Genomic DNA, 25,354 nt, shown 5'->3' on the forward strand with positions numbered 1-25,354 from the left:
GTTTCTTTAAAAAGCTAAATTCATATGGCTTGAATGAAACGCCTTGCTCCTGTAGAAGTCACATACAAGAACATGAGATTTCTTATTATGCACAATACAACCAATGCGAACTTAAACAACTGTATAGAGGAAGTTAACAGTTATGGCGTTACCCTAATAGGAAGAGTATGTGAAGCAACCTACAACACTGCTCTTGTGGAGAAAGAAGGCATTCTGGAGAAGTTCTGTCCTAAAAATGTGGCTCCCCTTTAAGGATTCCAAGAGTCGTAGAAACAATGGTTGTAATCAATAAATCTGGGGTGCCTGGTGCCATTGCCAAGGAAGTGGAACTTCAGATGGGAGCTGATTTGTCATATGTATTTACCCAATGTGTCTGCTCACTGAGTAAGTCTACTGAAGCTTCATGAGAGTATTGAAAAAGAGTTTTACCAGGCCATAAGCTCGACAGAACTCCAACCTCTATATTTGGGCTATGATCAACATGTTTGGATACTCAGCAAAAGATTTTTGCTGGACAGTATTTAAAATGTGCTCATTATTTGTACCAATTGAGTAATCTCATCAAATGTACTCCTGTGCTAGAATATTATTAGTCTGAAGGAATTTAGAAGGATTAGGTGCCAAAATACCCAGCACAATACTTGTATATTTTTTAGTATCATACAGAACGAATTCTCCAAGAACTAAGAACTCTGTAGACCTTCCATGGTGTATTCCTTCAGTCATCTCAAACACCATGGGCTTCTCTTGGTCTCTGACTGCTCACTCAAGTTTTACATCTCCCACATTAAAACAGAATCCATCAGGTTTGCGTTGCCATCATTCTATTTTTTAAACTAAGTATTGTGGTGATTATTTAATGTCTCTGTCTTATTTTTTGCTGTTTGGAAAACCCCCGTTTGAAAATCAACTTTGTTACAGAGGCACAAATCTTCAATAACGTCTCCAGACGATATGCCTTATAGTTTATTTAATGCTTGCATTCAGAGGTGCAAACTAACAGGAAGGGTCTGAAAAAGAGAGGAGAGGAGGCTATTAAATATTTTTTAGTCATATGTTGCCTTTGTCTTGTGCAGAACATGTAGAGTTGAAGCAATAGCTGTATAAAATCCATCTTAGTATTCAGAGGGCCTTGAGACTTGATGCTCACACATGTCCTGCCTAAGTGGTTTCCACCAGGATTGTGTCACTGGCAAGTATGACATGTTTTAGAAGCATGCTCAACAAACCCTGCTAAAATCCTCCTGCCTTTAAATCTCATACTATTGCCAATTGATTTCTGATATTGTACATAATATTAACAGAAGCATTTTCACTAAATTCCATACCCAACATTTAGGCATCACCTATTATTTGCAAATGTGCCAAATATTTGTCCCCAATAATCATTTCCATTTGCTTCTTATTTTATTCCAGATCAAGAGTTAAGAATGAGAGTCAAGAATGCCTTCTTTGAATTATTTTTTCTGTATTGTTGTAGAGACACTTACTTGTCTTGGTTAATATGACTCCTTTTGAACTGTGTCACCTCTTCGATAGTCTCTCCAAAATGAGCGGTGGGGTGAACAATGGCGAGTAAGCAATGGGAAAGCACATGGCCTCACACCTATACCTGAACAGCACCCACTGTGGCCCCTCCCTCATATTTCCCTCCCAGGCTGCTGCAGAGCTCCCAGCCCACAAGTGTATTTTCCCTATATTCAATTTTGTCCTTTAACCCCAAACTCTGGTAAAATTAAGGAAATTTTCATTATGAAGTTTTAGATCCACTTTACATTTACACCTATCAGTTTTTCTAGGGTGTTTTTCCAGTAGCTAAGCAGGTCCTGAGTAACTTCCAAAAGAATGTTACATTGTATTCTTTTAGAAAAGGCCTTGCCCTTTCCCAGGCCACAGGAGCAGCCTTCCTGACAAGAATAAACAAGTTCTAACTTTGCGGACTCCTACAGCTTTAGGAATCTATTACATAGGTAGGAATCTATTACTGAACTGCACTTTCAGCTTCACTAAAAAAAATTCGAAAGAACAGGAACAAGTGTAGAATGAATGGAGGGGGAAAGACGTGTGCCCCCAGAAGCCAGGATCCCTAGCGATCTTCCTCAGGCAAAGGTGGGGAAGATGGAGCAGGCTGCAGTCTATGGGCACTAGCTATCCATTCATGTGCATAGCCAGTCAGCAGTTCCTTACACATAAGCACAGACCCCTCCACACACAAAAAGATAAAAAATCATCTTCACAAGGAATAAGCACTAGTTTCCACTATGTGCAGAAGAGCAGCTACAATTGAAGTGGGACAACCCAATGATGACACAGACTGAGGGTACATCTGAGGAGAGAGAGAGAGAGAGCCCTGAAGAGTTTAGTCCAAAAGCGTGGATTGCCCAAAATTGAATCCACAGAACACATGAAGCTTGAGAAGAAGAACGACTAAAGTGTGGATGCTTCAGTCCTTCTTAGAAGGAGGAACAAAAATACTCACCGGAGGAAATACAGAGGCAAAGTTTAGAGCAAAGACTGAAGGAAAGACCATCCAGAGACTGCCCCACCTGGGGATTCAGCCCATATACAGCTACCAAAGCCAGACAATATTGCTGATGCCAAGAAGGGCAAGCTGATAGGAGCCTGATATAGCTGTCTCCTGAAAGGTTCTTCCACAGCATGACAAATAACAGAGGCTGGCAACTTGAACAGAGAATGGGGTCCCCATTGGAGGATTTAGAGAAAGGATTCAAGGAGCTCAAGGGGTTTGCAACCCCATAAGAACAACAATACCAACCAACCAGATCTCCCAGGGACTAAACCACCATCCAAAAAGTATATATGTACAGACCCATGGCTTCAGCTGCATATGTAGGAGAGGATCGCCTTTTTGAGTACCAATGGGAGGAGAAGCCCTTGGTCTTGCCAAGGATAGGCCCCTGCAGTGCAGGGGAATATCAGGGCAGGGAGGGAGAAAGTGGTGAGTGGATGGTTGGGGGACACACTCAAAGAAGCAGGGGGAGGGGAGATGGGATAGGGGGTGTATGTGAAGAGTTAAATTTCAAAAAGAGCCACCTCGTCCCCTTCCTTCACTCCCTAAGGATGGTTCATACACCTGCTGAATGAGATGAGTCACCCTACCCACATTGCTGAGCGGCTAGATAGCACGTACTCTTTCCTGATGTAATCCCACGCCAAAAGTAACTGTAAGTCCTTTGAATTAGCCAATTCTGTGTAACCGCTCGAAATTCCCTGGCTTTCCCTATATAAACCCCTGCCTGTAGAGGCTCGTGGTTGGCTCCTCTATCTCCTGCGTGCGATGCTTGTTGGCCCGAGACCTCGGTGTCGGCCCGAGATCTCGTTAATAAAGCTGCCTCTTGTTATTACATCAAGATCGGCTTCTCGAGTTTCCTGGGGCACGCCACCATCCCGAGACTGGGGCGAGAGTCTCCCCAAATTTTGGGGTTCTTTCATATGGAGGGGAAACCAGGAAAGGGGATAGCATTTGAAATGTAAAGTTAAAAAAAAAAAGAAATTTAAGAAAAAAAAAAGAGCTACCTGACTAGGTCACTTGGACATTGGCAACCCCACTGACAAGCTGAAAAGGGGAAGGGCACAAAGACTGAGTAGGACAGGTCCTTGCAGGCCTCTGCATGTTCACCAGGCTCTCCTTCCTACCCTTACTGTATGAGGTAGGGAAGTTCCCTGGTTGCTCTCTTTTAGTTTCCCATTACTTTTGGGCTGAGGCCAAAGTCCCTGGACCCTGTTATCAGCACCCAAGGAAAGATGCCACAGGGTGATCTTTCAGGAATTGAGATAGCTGTTCTCAAGCACCTGTCCACTTGGTTTCGCATTCATTATCATGTGAGTCAGGGGACGAGCTAAGGGTCTAGGGTGATGGTAAGCTCCAAGAACCACTCTAAACCTAGAATAGAGAACTCTCTGAAGTTAGCTCCAATCCCCATTTCTTTCTAATTGCTAATTGCTGCCTGCCAGTAAGAGAAACTGGCTGAGAAAACTATCTTGCTTGCTTATGCTTTGTTAATCTATGATAAGTTGCTTTGTTATGAATGTTCATGGGATTGTGGTCCTAATTTTTGTTCTTTACCTGTACTTGAAATGTTATTCTTAGAAGGTATTGAAAAACACATTATTCACTAACCATTCACTACAATAAAACTAAAACAAAAACACGTAATTTAATACTGCATGAAAGATTTTGCTGGGATATATATTGAATGAAATGAAGAATACATTGTGGGGATTGGAGCATCCACCAACTATGTGTCTCTGTTGAGACTTATGTGTGGTGGACTGCAGCATTATTTCTTCTAACATAAACTATGGGGTATGTGAGAATATGTGTAAGGGTTGTGTGTGTGATGGTTAGAGCATTGTTCTTTTATCTATCAATTGTGTGTGCTTGTATGCATGCATGTATGTATGTATGCATGTATATATATATATATATGTGTGTGTGTGTGTGTGTGTGTGTGTGTGTGTGTGTATGTGCATAGTTTGCATGAATGAGAGTTGGAGCTTCTGTGGAAAGCCGCAATAACATTTGCCACCACAAGATGGTGCTGGCTACCACTGCACCCCACATGGAAAGCTGGGATAGCATTCGCCATTACAGGATGGTGCTGGCTTCCGCCGTGCCAGCCCGACTTCCTTTCAGGAAGCTAGATGTGTGCGCATGTGCAAGAGTGTGTTCGTGCCAGGTCTTTGCCCACTCTGGGGCGTGCCTATGAGATCATGGGTAAGCGACCAATCAGGTGTGGATAAGCCGCGCCATTCTGGGGCCCCAGTTTCTCCTCTTCAAGATGTAATAAACACTTTGCTGCAGAAGGATCCTGGTGTCCGTGCGTGCGTTCCTGCTGGCGAGACGTTGGGCGCGCGACATATGGTGCTGAAATCCAGGAAAAACGCCTCACCATCTCAGGCGCCGAGGAGAGCGTCCGCTCGCAGAGAGGATTCAGAACTGCAGTTTCTAGGGTAAGCTCTGAGAGATACGTTTGGTCGTGATCTCTTTCACTTCTCTCCCCCATTAGAAGATGGGGCAGAGGCTTTTGTTATCGTTTTAGCAGCCCTCATTCTTTCTCTTTTGGTTTTTGACTTTGCGGCTGCCACTAGGCACAGTCAGAGGTTGTGCCTAGAAGATGGGAAATGCCGCCTGACAGTGATAGAGGGACAGGGAGTGCTAAGGGAGTTACAAGACAGCATGTCAGAAACAGATCAGGATGAAAGATTAAAGAGCTCAAAGAGAAAAGGTTCACATAAGAAAACAGACCCTTCCAAAGGCTTTAGATCCGAGGAAGCGAGAGACAGGGGAAAGAACAACCCGGGAGAGAAACAGGGAAAGGAAAAGAAAGCTCTGAAAAGGAAAAGTCTTTATCTGGTAAAGGAGTTAGAGGCTTCGGGACTTGATAGTTCAGAATCAGATGAGCTTAGCCCCTCTGAGGAAGAGGATTTAGAAGATGAGACAGCTCACTATGAAGAAGAAAGATATGGGCCTAGGTGGAGAGCCACTGTGAAGAAACCGAAAGTTATCAATCCTTTGTGGGCAAGGCTGGTAATTTTGTTTAATTTTCTTTGTGTGGGAAGCCATTACAGCTGTTAGGACAGAACAGAGTGTCCTTGTAGAGCAACAAGAAAGTATGTCGGAGGGAGAAAAGGTCACGAAAGAAAAGAAAAGGTGATAAAAGGAACACAATATTTTGGGAGAAAAATTTTGTCTTTGTGCTTATAAAAGGTGTGATTAGGCTCTGGAAACGTCACAGAGTCATACTGATTAGATTTGATAGAGGTAGACCGCCTGAAAATTTATTCAGGAGAATCAAACAAAAGGATATCTTAATTCTAAACTTTTGTCTTCAGAGTTGTAGTGTTTCACTTCCATACCATTTGTGAATGTCAGTCATGCTGCTCAGATATCCCGTAATATATCTCAGTATCTTACAGGAATTTGGTTTCAACATGATGATGGACTAGTCCAGGAATTGAGACAATCCATCATCCATATCAACTCCACTCGAGTGGATGGTCACCGTGGAAGTGGTGGGAAAGGGGAAATCTTACCTTTCTGCTGACTCCTATTGGAATCTGGTCCTTTTCGTGGGACACCATCTAGTTTTTTCCCCTTTGTCTATTGTCTGTCCTTGGTGCACCAAGCTGTCCATGTATGTCAGTTTATGTCTGTGGTTTTTGTTTCTTGTTGCTTAAATGTTTTATGTTTCATTTTCAAAAGAGAAAATGGTAAAAACTTTATCTGCCAGTTGTTCACACCTTGATTTGGTTTTAACTCGTTTCAAAAAAGGAACAAATGAATAAAAAGCAGTTTCAATCAGCCCTTGGAGCCCTGTACCTGTAGCCAGGTGTCTAGGTCAGCTGGAGAAGCTGCCCAGGGGTGAGCGTCTGCATGAGCTGTAGACTCAACAGGTGACAAGATGCTTCTCTTAAAATCATAGCTAAAAAGGTAAAAATGGTGCTTGGTCTATATATTAAAGATATGTGTAGACACTTCAATTTTGTTTCTCATTGGTTTTAAATGTATAAATATGCTCTACATGCCTTGGTTATGGACTATTGGCTTTTAAGTTATTAGATATGGTTAAAAAGGTATAACATTGGTAACAGAAAGTTGACATAAAACTGGTAATTTGGATAAAGTCATTCTCGACAACATGTGGCATGAGCCAACCTAGGGAAACAGGTCTAAATTGAGACAATATTTTTATGGAACTCTTAGAAACCAGGCTTCTAAAAGAATTTAGGACAATGTCTCTTTTTGAGGTACTGGAGACTACACCATCGTGCGTTCATATGTAGGAATTAGCAGTCAAACTTTGTAGCATAAAGGATAGACTTGGTGTTTTGGAGACTAGATTTTGGAGACTAGATTGTTGGAGGTTGAGTTTTGCTTTCCAAAGTTGTGGTTTGCCCTGAAGTTACTGTATTTTGATGATAATTCCACTGCCCCAAGAACAACTGCCTAGTCACATACTCAGAACTCAGGTGACTTTCCAAAGTTGTGGTTGTGCTCTGGTGGTACAAGGAGAACTTAAAGATTGTGATTAAGGATTGCCAGTGTTGCATTGACTAACTCAAACTTATTTATAATTGAGAAAAAATCAAACAGGTAGAGATTGTTACAAGATTCATGAAGGATTGATGAGGTTTTAGAACTTGTGAGAACATTACAGCCAGTTTGTTTACTCCAACTGCCATTTCAAGACAGATTTAGAGGATTGATTTTATACAATTTGTTTACATCATAGCTATTGTGAGTTTTCATTTCATGAGCTTGCTTATAATTTTAGAGAGCCCATGAAGTGATATCATTAAAAATTTTACAAAAGAATGGCTAATAGCCTTATTATGTAATTTTGTCGCTTCTTCAATGTAAGAAGTAAGAACGTTAAATCTTTAAGTGTATATGGAAATTTTTACTACAATCCTTTGCTCTCAAAAATGAGCTTTAATATTTGGGGAGTAGCTGTTACACTACTCCAGAAAAGAATATTTGAAGCTAATTTTAAGCCTCCAAGCATATGTTAATTGCCAAAGTACCTCACCTTACCAGAGGACTTAACTTTGTTATCCACAAAGTTGGAGATAAAGCTTCAGTTGTGTTAATACAGAATTGTAGGCTAGAGTCATGGAAGTATTTTAAAAAGAAATTGTAAATTTTTACATACAACCCATAGGAACTGTGCTTACTGTATTTATAGGTGGTTCATCTAATAAAAAGGCTACATGTATGATTGGATCACTTGCTTATTCTTTTGAGTTTCTGCTGCTTCAGCACAGATTATTAAATTACGTGCTGTAGCCACTGTTTTTAAATGTTAAAATCAAGATTTCAATTCATATACTGATAGCCAATGTGTGGCTTGTGGTTTACAATTGATTAAATAGTTTTCTTCTTTTTAGATACTACTAGCCCTCAAATTTCACAATTACTTAATGATTTATTAGAGGCAGGTTTTCTACTTGAAATCAATGAGTGATGAATTCAGTGTGAATATCTGACAACTCACTGTCCTTTCAGTGCTGTGGCTCAGACAACTAAATAAAACCATAGACCCAGCTCTTTGAAAATGGTCATGGAGTTGATAACACACCCTCACGAAAAGAGGAAGACACCATTTGCTTACTTTCAATTCCCAGCCTCGCCCTGCCAGTTCAGGGATTTCTAGTATGACTGAATCTGGACAATATTTACAAGATTTGGCATTTCTAATTTATGCTTATATTTAGGTAAATAAAGTTTGTGCGGTGCTAGAGAGATGGCTTAGTGGTTAAGAACACTAAGTACTGTTCCTTTATAGGACATTTAAAAACTCAACCTGGATTGCCTGGACCCCTTAACGAGGGAGGACAATGATACTAGACAGTTTATATCTTAATAAATAAAAAGGGGGAGTCGAGGAGGCTCATTACCAAGAGTAGCTGTTTCCATGGCATTCTTCACCCTTAATTTTTTAAATCTTGATGCCCAAGGCAATACTGTGGCCGAACGTCACTGTTCAGACCCTGAAAGACCAAAAGAGATGGTAAAATGGAAAGATATTTTGACTGGTCAATGGAAAGGCCCGGATCCTATTTTAATAAGATCCAGGGGAGCTATTTTTGTTTTCCCGCAGGAAGAAGACAACCCATTCTGGCTACCGGAACGACTGACATGGAGAATTCTGACGCCTAGAAATCACTCCCGGATGGATCCCTCGGAAACTACCTCTAGCCCTCGCACTGCCTCTTTAGATTTGGATTCCTAGTACTTCAAAGAATGGGTGGGGGTGGCTCTGTTTGGTGCAGCCCTATGCTGTGGATTAGTGTTCATGCTATGGTTGGTTTGCAAACTCAGATCTCAACAGAAACGGGACAAGGTCGTTATCACTCAAGCACTTGTGGCCATTGAACAAGGGGCCTCCCCTGGAATTTGGTTATCTATGCTCAGGAAATAGTTGTCATCTGAGTTCTCTGCTCTTGCACCCCATGGATTTATGGATCCATTACACTGGGATGACAGAGACTCAATGATTCTTTGATCAGCCCTTCTACATCGCTGAGGTTTCCTCATTACATGCAGTAAGTTGATCATGATTTCCCCACTAACTCAATTTCTGGCTGGCCTCTTTTGTAGAGTTCGCCCTAGGTCGTTTAGCAGTTACTGTCACACAGCACTGAGGTATCCAGAGACGGGCAACTTTCCTCATGCACAGACCGATATAAGACACGGGGCCCAGTGGCGATAGGGTTACCCTACGACGGATAAGACGGTGACATAGAGGAACGACCTAAGACAGGAGCCACAGCAGATGGACGTAACTGCAGAGGCCTAGACAAGCCTCTTACTAGTAAAACAAAAAGGGGAGATGTGGAAAGCCGCAATAACATTCGCCACCACAAGATGGGGCTGGCTTCCACTGCGCCCCACGTGGAAAGCTGGGATAGCATTCACCATTACAAGATGGTGCTGGCTTCTGCCGGACCACCCCGACTTCCTTTCAGGAAGCTAGTTGTGTGCGCATGTGCAAGAGTGTGTTCATGCCAGGTCTTTGCCCACTCTGGGGTGTGCCTATGAGATCATGGGTAAGCGACCAATCAGGTTTTATATGGAGCAGCTTTGATCAGCATGAAATCAGGTATACTAGGTTGCAGTGGTCACCTATCCAGGATGGTATAGGCCCAGTCCCTCAGCCAATGGACTTCAGCACAAAGGGCTGACCTTCTGGCTTTATCCCATTCATTTTGCTGGGAGAAGGGCAAAGACATGCATACTGCAAAGAGTTGACATGCATTTGCCAATGCCAGTGTCCATAGGCCCTCTTTAGAGAGAGGGGACTCCTCACCTTGACAGAAAGAACACAGGAAGAAACCAAGTGACAAAAGAAACAGGAGGCAAATGGATGGCAGTTCTTGTTGAACATGAGACACATACTCTCTGCTGTTATCAGAAGACAAAAAATTCTGTATATGGTTTACCTCTACCTTTGAGATTTGACAATGTCCTCACCTTCATGAACAAACTTTCCCCTAAATCTGGCAAAAGCCCTAAATGTTCATCTAAAATTACATTGTGCATAGAGACGGCAAAAATCAGGAAGGGTAAAATAAATGTGTCGATGAAAGCTATGAAAATTGGACTAACCTCCTATTTTTTGCCCTAAGGGTCAGATGCCACCCATATTGAGATGTTCACTAGGTAAAAGTTACTAGCCATTCCCCTGTCACATTCTTAAAGACCCTGCAACAGACCCAGAGGACTATTCACAAGGCTGAGACCTTGTTCATATCTGAGATTGACCAAAAGTTCCAGACTGGAAACCTTATGTGGACAGAGAGGATCCTGACACAGAGCTTGGAACCAATGGTGAAAACCCATACATTGTGGTCCTCAGCACCCAGTGTGACCACACCCTGCTAAATGGGGCTACAGAATATAGGTCATCACCAGAGTCTCTAACCCACTAACGATAAAACAGACACAGTTCTTATAATGATAGTTTTCTCATTTTCTTTAGATTTATATGTTTCATTAATCATTTAATTAAGCCATACATGTTTGAACACAAAAAAAACATTTTAAAATAATATTTGTATGATTATAACAACCTTCCAAGCTTAACTCTTTAAAATCGTATGTTCTTAAGTTACCAAATATTTTCTATTACTTCATCTCTTTTGTCTTGATCACTCAGCAAACTTGTTTTGGCACAAATTACCACATGAATGCTAGAGCCCAGTTTCGTATGCTATTCACAGAATGATGTCATGGTAATGATGCCAGCCACAGTGGGCTTCCAACCTCAATAAATTGTACTTTTTTTATGTTGTCTTTTCTGTAGGAAACTTTGATAATCCAAAAGATCAGAAGCAGGGAGCTCATAGCCAATCTAAGTGCTACCTCCAATTCTATCAGCTAGAAATGGGACCAATCTAAGGTCACTCCGAGGCATCTCCAGGGAAAGGGTACATGTTTAATGTCACCAAGCTACCAGATAGTAGTTCCTGGGTGCAGATTCCTTTAGTCATGCACAGTAGATTAACTCCAAGAATGACAGTCAAATGTTTTTCAGGCCCCAGAGACTACATACCCTGCTCTCACTAACAATTTACCCAAGTGTTGAGGAGTCAAATCTGGACCACTAGTAGCTGGTTCCCTCAAGAATTGCAGGACTGATGGGGGTCCACAGCACTTATGGCCTGCAAACTCACACAGCAGTCAGTGTGGCTCTGGTTCTTGCATCTTGAAATGGAGGATTTGGATTTGAGAAGGCAGATCGTCTAATGCAGTGTACACAGGCAAGTGACTTCACGATCACAGGGTTTATGCACACCTAGTTTTATTGGCATAAAAATGTTTTCCAACCCACACCACATCCCAGGATTTTGGGTGCGTCTGCGTCCTCAGTAACACTTCTATTGTTGGACTTTTCTGTTAATCTGTTCTGGACTTGTTATTTCACTGATAAAAATTCTTTTTAGACAAACTATGAGGTGGCTTTGAACTGACTATGTAGTCATGGCTGACCCAAACTCACAGAGATCCTCCTGCTTCATCTTCCCAGTGCCAGGATTACAAACATGTGCCACCATGACTAGAATGTCTCTCCTTGAAATCTGGATATGTTTTACATGTTAATGTTGGTGTTGTACATACAGTATACTTCAGGCCTGCAATTTGGAGATTTTCTTGTTTATGAAGCTTCCTCTGGACCCTTTCCCTATTTTTAACATGCCTGCCTATTCACACAGATTTGGAGATGTCCTACCACATGAATTCCATCCCCATTACTAAATCACATGCCCGAGAATCAACTTAATGAAGGGGTGTATGTTGGCCAACAATTGGAGGCCACAGTCCACCATGGCAGGTTGAGCAGCTGTCTGTATAATACCCTCTCTGAGAACGCAGAGAGCAATGAATACTTATGCTCCACCCCTTTCTCTTTATATACAATCAAGGCCTATTGATTGATCAGTGCTGTTCACTGTTAAGATTAATTGTCCAAATAGCCTGACTCCAGTAATCTCTCAGGGTATCCAGAAGACTTTGTAATCAAGGTGTGGTACATTTTTTTAGGCTCTTGTTTTTTTGTTTTTTTGTTTTTTTGTTTTTGAGACAGGGCCTCACTCTGGGCTGAAGTTGTTCTTCACCATGACATATTCTCTGTCTCCAGGTTGTTAGAATTGCAGGACCTAACCACCACATTTGCCTGGAAATCTCCACAGACCTAAATCTATTTGTTTCTTGGTGATCGAAAAGAGAATCTAACAATGGTCAAGCTAGGCCCAATGTCTTTGCTCCTTTCTTTCCTTGCTGATTGGAATGTAGAAGTCTCAGGTATCTCTCTAGTACCATCTCTTCCTGTGTTCCCACCCCCCATGACAATAATAGACTAGAACCCTGAAAATGTTAAGCCAGTCCCAATTAAAAAATTTCCTCTGTAAGAGTTGTCATGGTCATGGTGTCTCTTCATAACAATAGAACATTGACTACAACACTAGTACTATGTCTGATCTTAAACAACTGTAAACTCAACCAGGCATGATGTGAGCAGAACATCCATGTGATATGATGTTGTGGCGACAAGCTCACAGAGAACCCCAACCAACAGTACCTGTAACGTCTTATGGGTAGGTCTCTGTTTTCTTTAGTGTCCTCTTTCCATCTATCTTCTGATTTTTATTCTCCCCATGAACAGAGTGTAAAAATACATTGCCTTTAATTCTAAGTCATCTTTAGCCTTCTATTTAAGGCCTGAGTTTATGAGACAAGGTTACTTACTAGAATCTTCACCTTTGGTATATTTCTAATCTCTGGACTCTTGGGCCCTGAAGAACAAATAAGAACCAGATTCTTAGAGACTCTCAAAGAGAAGAAATGATGTCCATGAACTCAGTGAAAATTTTTATCAACCCAAAGTGAAACTGATTCAAATCAATGCTGGCCCACTAAATTATCAGAGCATCTTCAAGAGAGAAAGCTCCCAGTACTGGAGACAAAAGTTGAATCTTGAGCTTTTAATCTCATTTCAGATGAAAGTGATGTTGACTGGGAGTCAGAGGCAGGAGGATCTCAAGGTTGTGTTAAGTCTGGACTGTGCATTGAGAGCCTTTCTCAAAAGAACAGCCATAAGGAATTGACATGGAAACATCTCAGGGGATGTCACTTTATATGATTTGGTGATTTAATCCTATGAAAAGAAACTCAGATATGGGGTGACACTCTAATGGCAGAACCTTGTCTAGCACAGACAAATAGAAGGACAGGTAGGAAGGAGGAAAAAGGGTCAAAGATCAGTGATGCTACAAGCATTCAAATGTTAAGAATGCTATCCCTAAGAACTGGAGGAATGCTAGTTGTCCCACACTGTAGCAGTGCTTACAGTTACTGAAGTTCAGAAACTGGAGATGATTGTCCCTGTGTTGCTGTACAGAAAGGACTGGAACAGTAGCAAAGACAGTGGCTGTGCCCATTTCATGAGTGCTTTAGAGCAAGACACTTTCTGATGAGGTTTCCAAATAAAAATGTCCAAGTGGAACCTCTGAGCATAAAATTTTCATAGCTTAGGTAAAATCAGATTTTTATTTCCAAATGAAGTTTTGAAGGTTTTCAAGTTGTTCCTCTAGAGGGTGCCCAAGTGCTTGAATAATCTGTCATTGAACCTCTCCAGGCATCTCCCCAGTGGTCAAGGTTTAATATGGGAAAAGTTAATTATTTTTACACAGTTTGTTTTGTTTTGTTTTGTTTTGTTTTTTGCTTGTGTGTGTGAGCTGTCCCTTGTCGAGAACAGCTTTCTGTTTTCTTCAATGAGGAGTGTCGCTCATTTGTGACCCTTCATTAACTCAAAGTGAAATGGTTACAAATATTTATCCTGTTAGAATGGGCTGCATCTTTTTCACATCTCATTAAAAAATGACAACAACGATAACAAAACTCTGGCTTTTGAGATGATGTATACTAATTCACATTGTTTACCTACCTGTAGTGCTATATGAACCCTACTTAAAAGGCAAAATAAACTTGGTTGATATTAAAAAAAAAAAAGGTGTCAGAGCTGCAGAGGAACAGCCTTGAAAGATGCTACATACAGGGAAACTCCAGGTTCAGCCTCAGCTCAGGAAGAAGATAACAGAACACAGAAATCTTCCTGTTCCTGCTAGCGCTGTGACAGCACAAACCTGCCCTCCTGATGCTTGGGGAACTGAAACAGGAGAGCCTGGAGTTTGAGGCTACAAAGGGAGGCACTGTGCTTTCTCATTACCAAGCCTACTATAGCACAGATCAGCACAACTCAGAAATGGGTCTCTCCCGCTCTTGCAGTTGCAAAGGGAAATGGGATGTAGCTTTGGACAGTTCTCAAGCTCCATCTGAGTCTCCCCTCTCCAGCTCTGAGCCCAGTCTCGCCAGTTTGTTGGGTGTGAATTCTATGATCCCAAATTAATGTGCAAAATCTTTTTTCCTATAATTCAGCTTTTCATCAAAGCCACTAAGGACAAGAAGCTAACCAAAAAGCCACGGCTTCTTAAGAACTTTTTACTTCTTTTGTTTTCAAGGGCCCAGGTCACCATCAAGGAGACTAAAGCTGGGGTAGGAAGAGCATGAGACGGTCTCAGAGGTAGTGGGCCTGTACTGGGAAGATCTTTTCAGATACCCCTCGAGTGCTCTGAACTCACAGGCAGGGGATTTAGATGTGGGACTCACTATCCTAGTAGCTAGATGTGGAAATGGCACTTCCAAGTCCTATTTGGGGATGGCTTGCCCAGGGAGCTTGGCTCAGTGGAGTGTAGAATGAATGCCAACATTAACAATAATTCTGGTGCAAGTGCAAATGTCTGCATCGAGTTCTCAAAAAATCCTTTTATGGTCCACCTGTTTGGACACACCCTGGTTCCAAACCTTGTTTTTCCTCAGGACCCACATTCTTAGAAACTTGCTAGCTTGCTGTAGACTTGGCCTGCTTCTGCCTTCTGTTCTGCAACACTGACTGGGTGCTAAGATTCATTCTTAGGCACTGTGACATTTGAGCCTTTGAAAAATATATTATGTTTATTCACACCCCCTCTCTTTGTGTGTGTGTGTGTGTCTGTCTGTGTGTGTGTGTGTGTGCACTTGTGCACATGAATTCCACTGTCCTGTGTGGCATCAGTGGATAACTTTTGGGAGGAGTTATGTCCTTTGGACCTGATTCCAGAAATCACACTCAAGTCACCAACCTTGGTAGCAAGTTCCTTTACCTGATGAGCTTGTTGGTCCAGTCTGAGCTTTCATTGAACCCTTAGCCCCTCGTTCCCCATCAGCAACAAGAAAGCAATCTCTGCAGGGTTACTTTTGGTCCAAGGTGACTTTCTTAGTTCCCAACAGCAACATTTTAATTAAAATTCAACATAGTAACTAAATTGCTAAATTTAATAGGAATTACAGAATGTGGGCTTTTCTGATTATGTATTGCTTTCCATATTCTTAATTAACAGTCTTCTATACAGTAAAACAGTCATCATTTAGACCTATTTGGTTTCCTGAAGATACATTTTTAGGAAGATTTTACGAAGTTTGGATGTTTAATTTGCTCCTCAAATACAAATTTTCAAACTAGGAAGTGAGTGTTCTATTAACTTCAAATGAGAACTCACTCAATAGATTTTTTTAAAAACGCTTTTGAGTCATTTGAAAGCTCTTTCTACCTCCTTCTTTGTAGGTCTCAGAATTCCTGGGAGGCCGTTTGTTTTCCTAATGAGAAAGCAAACTGTGGTGGAGCAGTGGATGCACTGACACTGTCTCTCCTCTTGCTGTGCCTTTCATGCAGATGCCTGAAGCCTTGGAGGAGCTGAATGGTAGAGTTTCTTTGTATCTTCCAGAGGAGAAGAAAACACCATCCAGAATCCTTGTGACAAGCACTCGCTTCCGATTGAGCAAGTGTCATGTTGCCTGTCATCTGAAAGGCAGCAGAGAACCATCATCATTGTGTCCCCACTCTAAAAACAAAATGCAAGTCTCTGGGCATTCTGGTGGCATCCTGCTGCATAGGACATTATTGCACTTGGAAATCCTCGGTCTCCACTAATGGTTCTTCAAGTCTCAAGTCATGTACATTATCAGATCATTGAGCTCCTCTGAAGGACACTGGTGCTACTAAGGCTGGAGACGGTAAGACATGTGCAAATCCAGTTATCCTCAAAGGCTCCAGTCCCTCGTGAGTTCTAGGTTACCTTCATGGTTCTCATCTTTCTTGCTATCCTCTATGACTGGAGATCTACTCAAACTTCCATTCTAGCAGGTCCTCAATGAGTTTCAGGCTCAAAACAAGAACCAAAGATAGTGACTGATGGTGCTACAGGATAGCAAACATCCAATAGCCAGCAACATAGAAACTTCACAGGACTCTGTGGACTGTGTGAATGACAGTGCACATCCTTTAAATCTAGTCTCCAGGTTTCAGTGACTTCTGTTTGCTACAGTGAATGGTGTGAGCCTTGTCTAGTTTACTACCAGGCACAGATGGAGTTCTTAGAACTCCCTTTGAAAACATTTAGACATGTGTAGAAATCAGGAAGTAAAGACAGAGTGTTTTGAAAGACACGAGTCCTGTCAATGAACTATGCAAGCCCAGTGTTAACGTCCTCCATGACGTTCTCCTTTCCTTCATGTTTATCTTTGCCTTCCTTTGAAGAATGACCTACAGCAAGTAACTTGCCTTCCAAAGCCTCTGACTTACAGATCCATAAAGAAAACTATGAATTTTAGATTTCAAGTACTAAGTATTAGTCATAGTTCTTCAAAGAAATGAAAGAAACAGAACCAATTGTATATGTCTCTCTCTGTATGTGTGTTCTGTATACACAGTCATATGATGCACAATGTTTTTTTCAATATTGTATTTCACACTCAAGCTACAAAACTGCCTAGGAACAGTTTTCTCAGTTTGTATTCCAGCCCTTGTCTTACATGTGGCTCTCTATGTGTGTCTACTTGTAAAGCCAGTGTTATGTTTGAAAGAAATCTAAAAACAGTAGAGCTCACAGTTGAGATCTAGTCAGCCTGACAGCCTGAGAATTAAAAATTTCACTGACAGATCAATCCCCCAAACCAAGCTAGGAATCAACCTTCACCTATATTCCTCTTTCTATAAGCCAGCAACTGGCCAGATGTCACACATACATACACACATACACACATACATACACACACATACACACACACACACACACACACACACACACACACACACACACACACACAGAGGAGCAGTTATGTCCTTTAGTCCACCAGTGTGGATGCTAAGCTCTTTAGAACACTCATCCAGATATGGTAAGACATAATATTTAGTCAGCTCCTGGGCATCCTATGCCTGACCAAGTTGACATGCAATTACTAATCACATGATGTTCTCCAAATACAATGGCCTCAAGAACAGGAACTGAAAATTAGCAAAGCTTTATGTCTCAGTTCTAAAGCTGAGGGTATCAATATGTTTTCTGTTAAGAAATCCTAGACTATGTAACAACTAAACTTGTACTGAGATGCTGATGCTACAATTAGAAGTGGGAAAAAATCACTTCTGAAATACAAAATGAGGATTCCAATTTACTAAGACAGCCTGATGGTCTAACTGCAGAAGTAGAGACAGAAATCAACCATCCAGTCATATGTCTGAAACACAGAACACAGTAAAACTGCTACCTCTCTGTCCAATACTAGAAACAAACAAACAAATAAACAGACAAAACTAGTGACTTGAATATGTGGCGACTGAAAGCACGCAGCCCAGAAGTGTAATTGATACTATATGAAGTTGTAAGAATGTAAGACTCAGCTCTGGTCTCTTTCTTGTAACAAGTCCACCTTTAAGTAGGGATTACTCATGAAGAACCAAGGCCACCTGTCAGGCAGACAAACTTCCCTGCACCTGAGATCAGGGTATGCCCTGCTTAAATGTTTGCCCTAAGCAAATGTCAGGGGCTTCATACTGGCTGTCTCACATTACTAGGATGCATATCCTAGGGTTTGAGGGGTTGTCATTGAGGAATTGATGTAGACAGAGCTTGTTCATCAGAAACTAGACTGTCCACACACCTCTCTGAGAATCCTCTCACGATGCACTACTGAGTTGGGGTGGAAACTAGCAAGATAAAGGCAAAGAGGTCTGGGGTGTGGATCTCGAATTTTCTCTAGTATCTATTAAAGTCAGCAGAGTCTGGATACCATGTACTCATGTAGTGACAAGCTAGAGACAATTACATAGAAATAGTGCCACAGAGGCTTTTGTTATAAGGGGAACATGAAAACAGAAAGGATATAAAAGCATTTGGAAAGTAAACACAGTGGAAACAGCATCAGAGCCTGCATATCCTTCTCATTCCCCCAACCACATGGGATGAGATGGTATAAGATGGAGATGCCACTTTGGGAGGCAGCGTTGAGGATGCTACTTGCCTGCAGTTTACAGCTTGAAAGAAAACTAGAGCAGTTTCATACCCACTCTGTCAATGCTCTGCCGAGTTTAGCAGTGGGGTGGATAGTACTCCCGTGGGAAATGAGCCTGCAGGCTTCATAAGTAAATTCTGCTTGCTTTAGTTTGCTAGAAAACCCTCTGCATTTCAGACCCCATGCAAATAAATATAAACAGATAATCCAAACTTTTTAATAAAATCGGTTCTTCCTCTCTCTCTCTCTCTCTCTCTCTCTCTCTCTGTCTCTCTCTCTCTCTCTCTCTCTCTCTCTCTCTCTCTCTCTCTCTCTCTCTCTCTCTCTTTGTTGGAGGCTGGATTTTTTCAGTGATGCACAAACTTTTTCTGAGTAGCCTATAGATCAGCCTGGTTCAAAGACAAATGATGTGCCTACATACCTCTGTCTCCAGAGTGCTGGGATTAAAGGTGTGTTACTGTTTCTTGTTTTCTGATACTTTTCATTGTTGTCAATAGGTAAAATAGAATTCATTTTTATTTATGTTTTGAGTGAAATTTTCCTGCCTACCAAAATTTGATTGCCTTTCTAAGTATTTTATCTGTAAGTCTAGAATGAAATAAAAATGAATTGCTGAGAATGGGAAAGCTATAGATGCCTTTCCTAGGTTTTGCTTTGATGTTCTACTGGAAATACAATTGTGGTGATGAGAGAACTTACTGGGGCTTCCTTTATCCAGACAGGAAAACAATAGACGATCTCAGGGAATTCTGTTTCTTGTAGTGTTCTGGAAGGAGAGGTGTCTTATTATCCTTAGTGTGATGTTTTCTAACATTTTGTACAAGGAGTTTTCCTACATGTTGTATTTTGGTTCTCAAGTTGGAGCATATTTTTACTTAGCATTTGTCCTTGGCAAATAATGTTTTGTAATTCCTTTTAGTCTCAACCTTATGTCATAGGATTGTAAGCCTTGTGCCTGACACTTAAATATGAACATGAAACCCTACTTGTTTTTTAACATTTGTTCCAAAACTTAATAATAATTGGTGAATTCCATAGTATGGACTATGCTACAGGACTCTTTGCTAAGTTGTTTCCCATTTAATAAACCAAAGCACTCTTTAAATTTAGTGTACAGACAAAGGAACAGGTTTGTAGAGATAATACTTGGTTGGCTCACATGGTATAAAAGGAACCAGAATTTTTACTTCCCTTTGATTCATAGCCCAGGTCCTAACACTTTTCTGAGCTACATTTTACAAGGACAAATTTTGAATTTTTGCCATATATTTGTAAGTGTGTGTTCCTCCAAATTACTGGCAGTATTTCATTATTTCTGCCCAAGAGGATGTTGTCTGATTCCTGGCAGATGTAGTGGCCGGTGTTTGCGGGATGATGGGATTTGGACTCCAAGCCTTATGATCACACAGCAAGTTCTTTTAACCAGGAAACCATGTGTCTAGCCACCAGATCAGTAGTTTATAAACAAGTGAATATAGATTTAAACATGGACACTAAGAGAGGAGAAACACACATGCAAGCATGAAAGGCATGCGAGAAGGAGAGGCAGATGTGGGGAAGTGAGCTGTGTAAATCAAAGACAGAAGTGAGCGGGGACCAAGAATAGATGATTTGAAAAACCTTTAATTAATTTATTAATCCATTAATTCATACATTATCATATTCTGTGTGCATATGCCTATATGTGTTAGTGTGCATATATGGATGACAGAGGACAATGAGTGAGGAGGTCCTCCTCCTACCACATGGGTTTTAGTAATAGAACTTGGATCCCCATGGTTGACGACAAGTTCCTTATCCCCCTTTTTAAAATTACAGTTACTTGTGTGTGTGTGTGTGTGTGTGTGTGTGTGTGTGTGTCTGTGTGTCTGTGTCTGTGTGTGTCTGTGTGTGTAGAGGGGCAGGAATTGTGAGTGTATATGTGGTAGAAATTATTTAATCCCAACCCAGGTTTTCTCACCTGCCTCTGACCACTTAGTTCCCAGATAAAAGACACCCACAAGCTTCATATTTACATTAAGCTTTAATCAGCACAGGAGCTGGGCAGCCATGGATCCTCTGGCTGTTATGTCTGTTTCCCTGCTATTAATCCCACTATATAATTTGCTGTGTTTCATCTGAGCTGCTCTTAACTCCAATTAGCCAACCCACTTGACCCATGGCGGCTTCCTCCTCCCTTCACCTTCTTTATTACTCATGGTTCTTCTTGGATGCCTGAAGTCCTGGGATGTTAAACCCTGCCTGTGCCCAGCTGTTGACTGTTGGAATCCTTATTCATCTATCAGAAATAATTTGGGTAAACGAGTTTTCATACTATCACTTGGGTCTACATGTGGACTCTCTTGTCTCTGGGACAATCAGGTCGTGGAGTTCTGCAGTTAGCATTACAATACAGAGCAACAGACCAAACTTCAAAGCATGGAGGTCAGGGCCATCTGGTAGGAGTCAGGTTTCTGTGTAGGTCCCAGGTAGTGAACTGATTATGTCAGGCTTGGCCACACAAGAACCTTTACCCATTGAGCTATCTTCCTGGCTCATGAAAAACCTTTTACAGGCTAGTTTGGTCTTGTGGCTCTGCATATGTGAGCTTGCATGTGTGCAGGCCAGAGGACAACCTTGGGGTTTACTCTTCAGGTGCTGTCCACCAATTTTTATAAAATGGGAGTTTTCATTTGACTAGGAATAGAACAGGACAGCTCGGCTGGCTGGCTAGGGAGGATATGGAGTCTCTGTCCCCCCAGCAAAGGTGTGTGCCATCAAACCAGGTTTCTTTATTGTTTTTGTTATTTTAATTGGCTTCTTGTGTTTGGACTGAAGTTTATCATCTGAGTTTCTGGCTCCACTGCTTTCCATGAAGCAGGAGAGGACAAAACAAAATGTCTGTGATTGATGTGTGTATTGTATATGATTGTCCTTGAGTCTAGTATAAAAGTGAACCAGAATGTGGCTTTCTGGCTCAGTCTTGCTTGGTTACACTCAAGGTTTAAGAGGAATTTCTTGAAGGTTTAGTTATACAACAAAGGCTGGATAATTCTCTAAAGTCCCTGACTCTTACATCTGAGATTACTACCTTTCATTACTTCCTTTCATTTTTCCCATTTTAGGCACAGTCTGAATTATGTAGCTGAAATGTGGAATAAAGTATTAATACTAAAATTATTAAGTGTTTTTAAGTTAATTAGGGCACAGGTGAAACTATTGGAAAAGACTGTATCTGGTGCAAATATTGAGTTTTCCCTTGCCTGTGATAGTCCAAAGGTAGGTAGCCAATCCACAGAGGGCAGCATTTCTCTGGCTATTCAGGGCCACAGGTCCCTCTGTCTGCTTAGCCATTCTCTAGGGATTAGGGTTGTCACTATTTTTCTTTAATTTAGAGAAATGTCATGAGGCGACTGCTCCTAGCTTGCCAGCTGCAGGGCACCCTAGGATGCTTCGGTCACTCTCAGCACACTGAGATACAGAGGAGGCAACTTCCTCAAGCAGAGGATCCTGGTGCTCTATTTCCCAAATAAGCTGCGAACCTGAGGACGTGGACTTCATGGTCATTTTCTCGTGAGAAAGTAACTTTGTTCATACCTTAATTAGACAGCAGGACCTCTAACACGTCTAAGAGTTGGACTGCTGACAGATTTCTCAGTCTTCAAGGAGGTTTGGGTCACTTTGATCCAAGATGTGCTCTTGCTAGAGAAATAGCAGCTGGTAAGAACTAGAAATGGTGGGAAACTTTCATCATGCTTTGAATTTAAAAGAAGTTGAAATGGAATAAACTGTGCATTGGCAGACTGGGCTGTGTAACCTGTGTCCAGGGTAATGTGACCCTTACTTGGGACCTAAGTGTACCAGACTTTAGCAGTGAATTAATTAAACAACTTTGGCTCCTTAGTACAGTCATGGCTCGTGCCCAAGAGTTCTCTGGTTTCGAGAATGAAAGACACATTTCTAATTCTCCTGACAGATACCATACATCTCCCTTCCACCCAGGATCCCAGGTTTCACACCTTTAAATGTATGTTTTATCTATGCTGCCCTGTTACCTTCTGGGAAACACCCCACTCCCCCAATAGTGTCCTCTTTCCTTCTACCTACAACATAGGCTGCTTTCTCTCCTGTAGCTCTTAAATCTGATCCTTCTAATTCTGGATCATGGCTATTCTCTTCATCCTTTCCTCTCTCCCAATCCTTTGACCTGTCTTTCTGTCTTTCTGCTCAGCCATTGGCTGTGGCAAGACTTTATTATCAGTTGAAGTCCTCAGGGGCACTCAGGTCTAGAAGTGAGGCTTTTGGGGGGAGATAATAAGACAATCCCTAACACCAGATGTTGACACATTACACAAACATTCTTTTTTTTCTTTTCTTTTCTTTTCTTTTCTTTTTTTTTGTTAACTTGAGTATTTCTTATTTACATTACGAATGTTATTCCCCTTTCCAGGTGTCGGGGCAAACATCCCCCTAATCCCTCTCCCTCCCCTTCTTTATGGGTGTTCCCTTCTCCACCCTCCCCCCATTGCCGCCCTCCCCCCAACAATCATGTTCACTGGGGGTTCAGTTTTTTCAGGACCAAGGGCTTCCCCTTCCACTTTTGATCTTAATAGAACATTCAATGCTACCTATGAGGTCATAGTCCAGGGTCAGTCCATGTATAGTCTTTAGGTAGTGACTTAGTCCCTGGAAGCTTGGTTGCTTGGCATTGTTGTTCATAAAGGGTCTTGAGTCCCTTCAAGCTCTTGCTATTATAAATAAGACTGCTATGAACATAGTGCAGCACGTGTCTTTTTTTATATGTTGGGGCATTTGTGGGTATATGCCCAAGAGAGGTATAGCTGGATCCTCAGGTACTTCAATGTCCAATTTTCTGAGGAACCTCCAGACTGATTTCCAGAATGGTTTTACCAGTCTGCAATCCCACCAACAATGGAGGAGTATTCCTGTTTCTCCATATCCTCGCCAGCATTTGTTGTCACCTGAGTTTTTTGATCTTAGCCATTCTCACTGGTGTGAGGTGAAATCTCAGGGTTGTTTTGATTTGCATTTCCCTTATGACTAAATATGTTGAACATTTCTTTCGGTGTTTCTTAGCCATTCAGCATTCCTCAGCTGTGAATTCTTTGTTTAGCTCTGAACCCCATTTTTTAATAGGGTTATTTGTCTCCCTGCAGTCTAACTTCTTGAGTTCTTTGTATATTTTGGATATAAGGCCTCTATCTGTTGTAGAATTGGTAAAGATATTTTCCCAGTGTGTTCGTTGCCATGTTGTCCTAACCACAGTGCCCTTTGCCTTACAGAAGCTTAGCAGTATTATGAGATCCCATTTGTCGATTCTTGATCTTAGAGCATAAGCCATTGGTGTTTTGTTCAGGAAATTATTTCCAGTGCCCATGTGTTCGAGATGCTGCCCTAGTTCTCCTTCTATTAGTTTGAGTGTATCTTGTTTGTTGTGCAGGTCCTTGATCCACTTGGACTTAAGCTTTGTACAGGGTGACAAGCATGGATCAATTTGCATTCTTCTACATGTTGACCTCCAGTTGAACCAGCACCATTTGCTGAAAATGCTATCTTTTTTCCATTGAATGGTTTTGGCTCTTTTGTCAAAAATCAGGTGCTTCTAGGTGTGTGGGTTCATTTCTGTGTCTTCAATTCTGTTCCATTGATCTACCTGTCTGTCTCTATACCAGTGCCATGCAGTTTTTTATCACTATAGCTCTGTAATATTGGTTGAGGTCAGAGATAGTGATTTCCCCCTGAAGTCCTTTTATTGTTGAGAATAGTTTTAGCTATCCTGGTTTTTTTTTTATTCCAGATGAATTTGCATATTGTTCTGTCTAACTCTTTGAAGAATTGGACTGGTATTATGATAGGGATTGCACTGAATCTGTAGATCGCGTTTGGTAAAATGGCCATTTTTACTATATTAAGCCTGCCAATCCATGAGCATGGGAAATATTTCCATCTTCTGAGTCTTCTTCAATTTCTTTCTTCAGAGTCTTGAAATTCTTATTGTACAGATCTTTTACTTGCTTGGTTAAAGTCACACTGAGGTACTTTATATTATTTGGGTCTATTATGAAGGGTGTCGTTTCCCTAATTTCTTTCTCTGCTTGTTTCTCTTTCATGTAGTGGAAGGCTACTGATTTATTTGAGTTAAATTTATACCCAGTCACTTTGCTGAAGCTGTTTATCAGCTCTAGTAGTTCTTTGGTGGAACTTTTGGGATCACTTAAATATACTGTCATATCATTTGCAAATAGTGATATTTTGACTTCTTCTTTACCAGTCTGAATCACCTTGATTTCCTTTTGTTGTCTGATTGCTCTGGGAAGAACTTCAAGAACTATATTGAATAAGTAAAGAGAGAGTAGGCAGCCTTGTTTAGTCCTTGATTTTAGTGGGATTGCTTCAAGTTTCTCTCCATTTAGTTTAATGTTAGCAACTGGTTTGCTGTATATGGCTTTTACTTACACATACATTCTTGATATTGAATAAAGCAACTATCTTTAATAATATAGGAATTTGATCCTTAGTACTAGAGTGGGTAAACATAAAGAAGAAAATGGCAGACATTTTACCTGTGGACTCTGTTCATATGTTTCTGCCTAGAACTTAATCACATGCAAACTCTTGGTTTGAGAAACCTAGGAAATATAATTCATAGTTGCCAACTCTGTACTCTATTAAAGATGTAGGAAATGTGAAGGGAAGATAGAAAATAATAGTACAGACTCTCTCAAAATTCTCTGAGGCCTGTGGGTTAGTACTCCAGGGACCCTGGAGGCGTGCTGTAACCAGAGACACAGGAGGCCTACCCTAAACAGAGACAGTACTACCTAACTCCCAGGAGACCAGCTGTCACCCAGCTCACAGAGCTCTACATTCCTCCAGTGAGGCTGAATCCAGTCAGAGTCATGAATGATAGTTAACACCAGAGATAAACATAGGGGAGAGACA

General features: G+C 41.3%; 1 long non-coding RNA gene and 1 pseudogene across 2 annotated transcripts in view; both read left to right on the forward strand.

Moving 5' to 3' along the window:
- The window catches only part of LOC148001994 (uncharacterized), a 741,081-nt pseudogene that overhangs the window by 53,893 nt on the left and 661,834 nt on the right, over positions 1-25,354 (forward strand). The window lies entirely within an intron of this gene.
- On the forward strand, positions 4,822-19,031 carry LOC148001995 (uncharacterized). Its single transcript, XR_015634497.1, has 3 exons — positions 4,822-4,974; positions 8,625-11,286; positions 15,795-19,031. It is a non-coding gene; the product is annotated as an uncharacterized LOC148001995 (long non-coding RNA).

The sequence above is a fragment of the Rattus norvegicus genome, chromosome 12, assembly GCF_021556685.1.
Source record: "Rattus norvegicus strain SHRSP/BbbUtx chromosome 12, alternate assembly SHRSP_T2T, whole genome shotgun sequence".
NCBI lineage: Eukaryota > Metazoa > Chordata > Mammalia > Rodentia > Muridae > Rattus > Rattus norvegicus.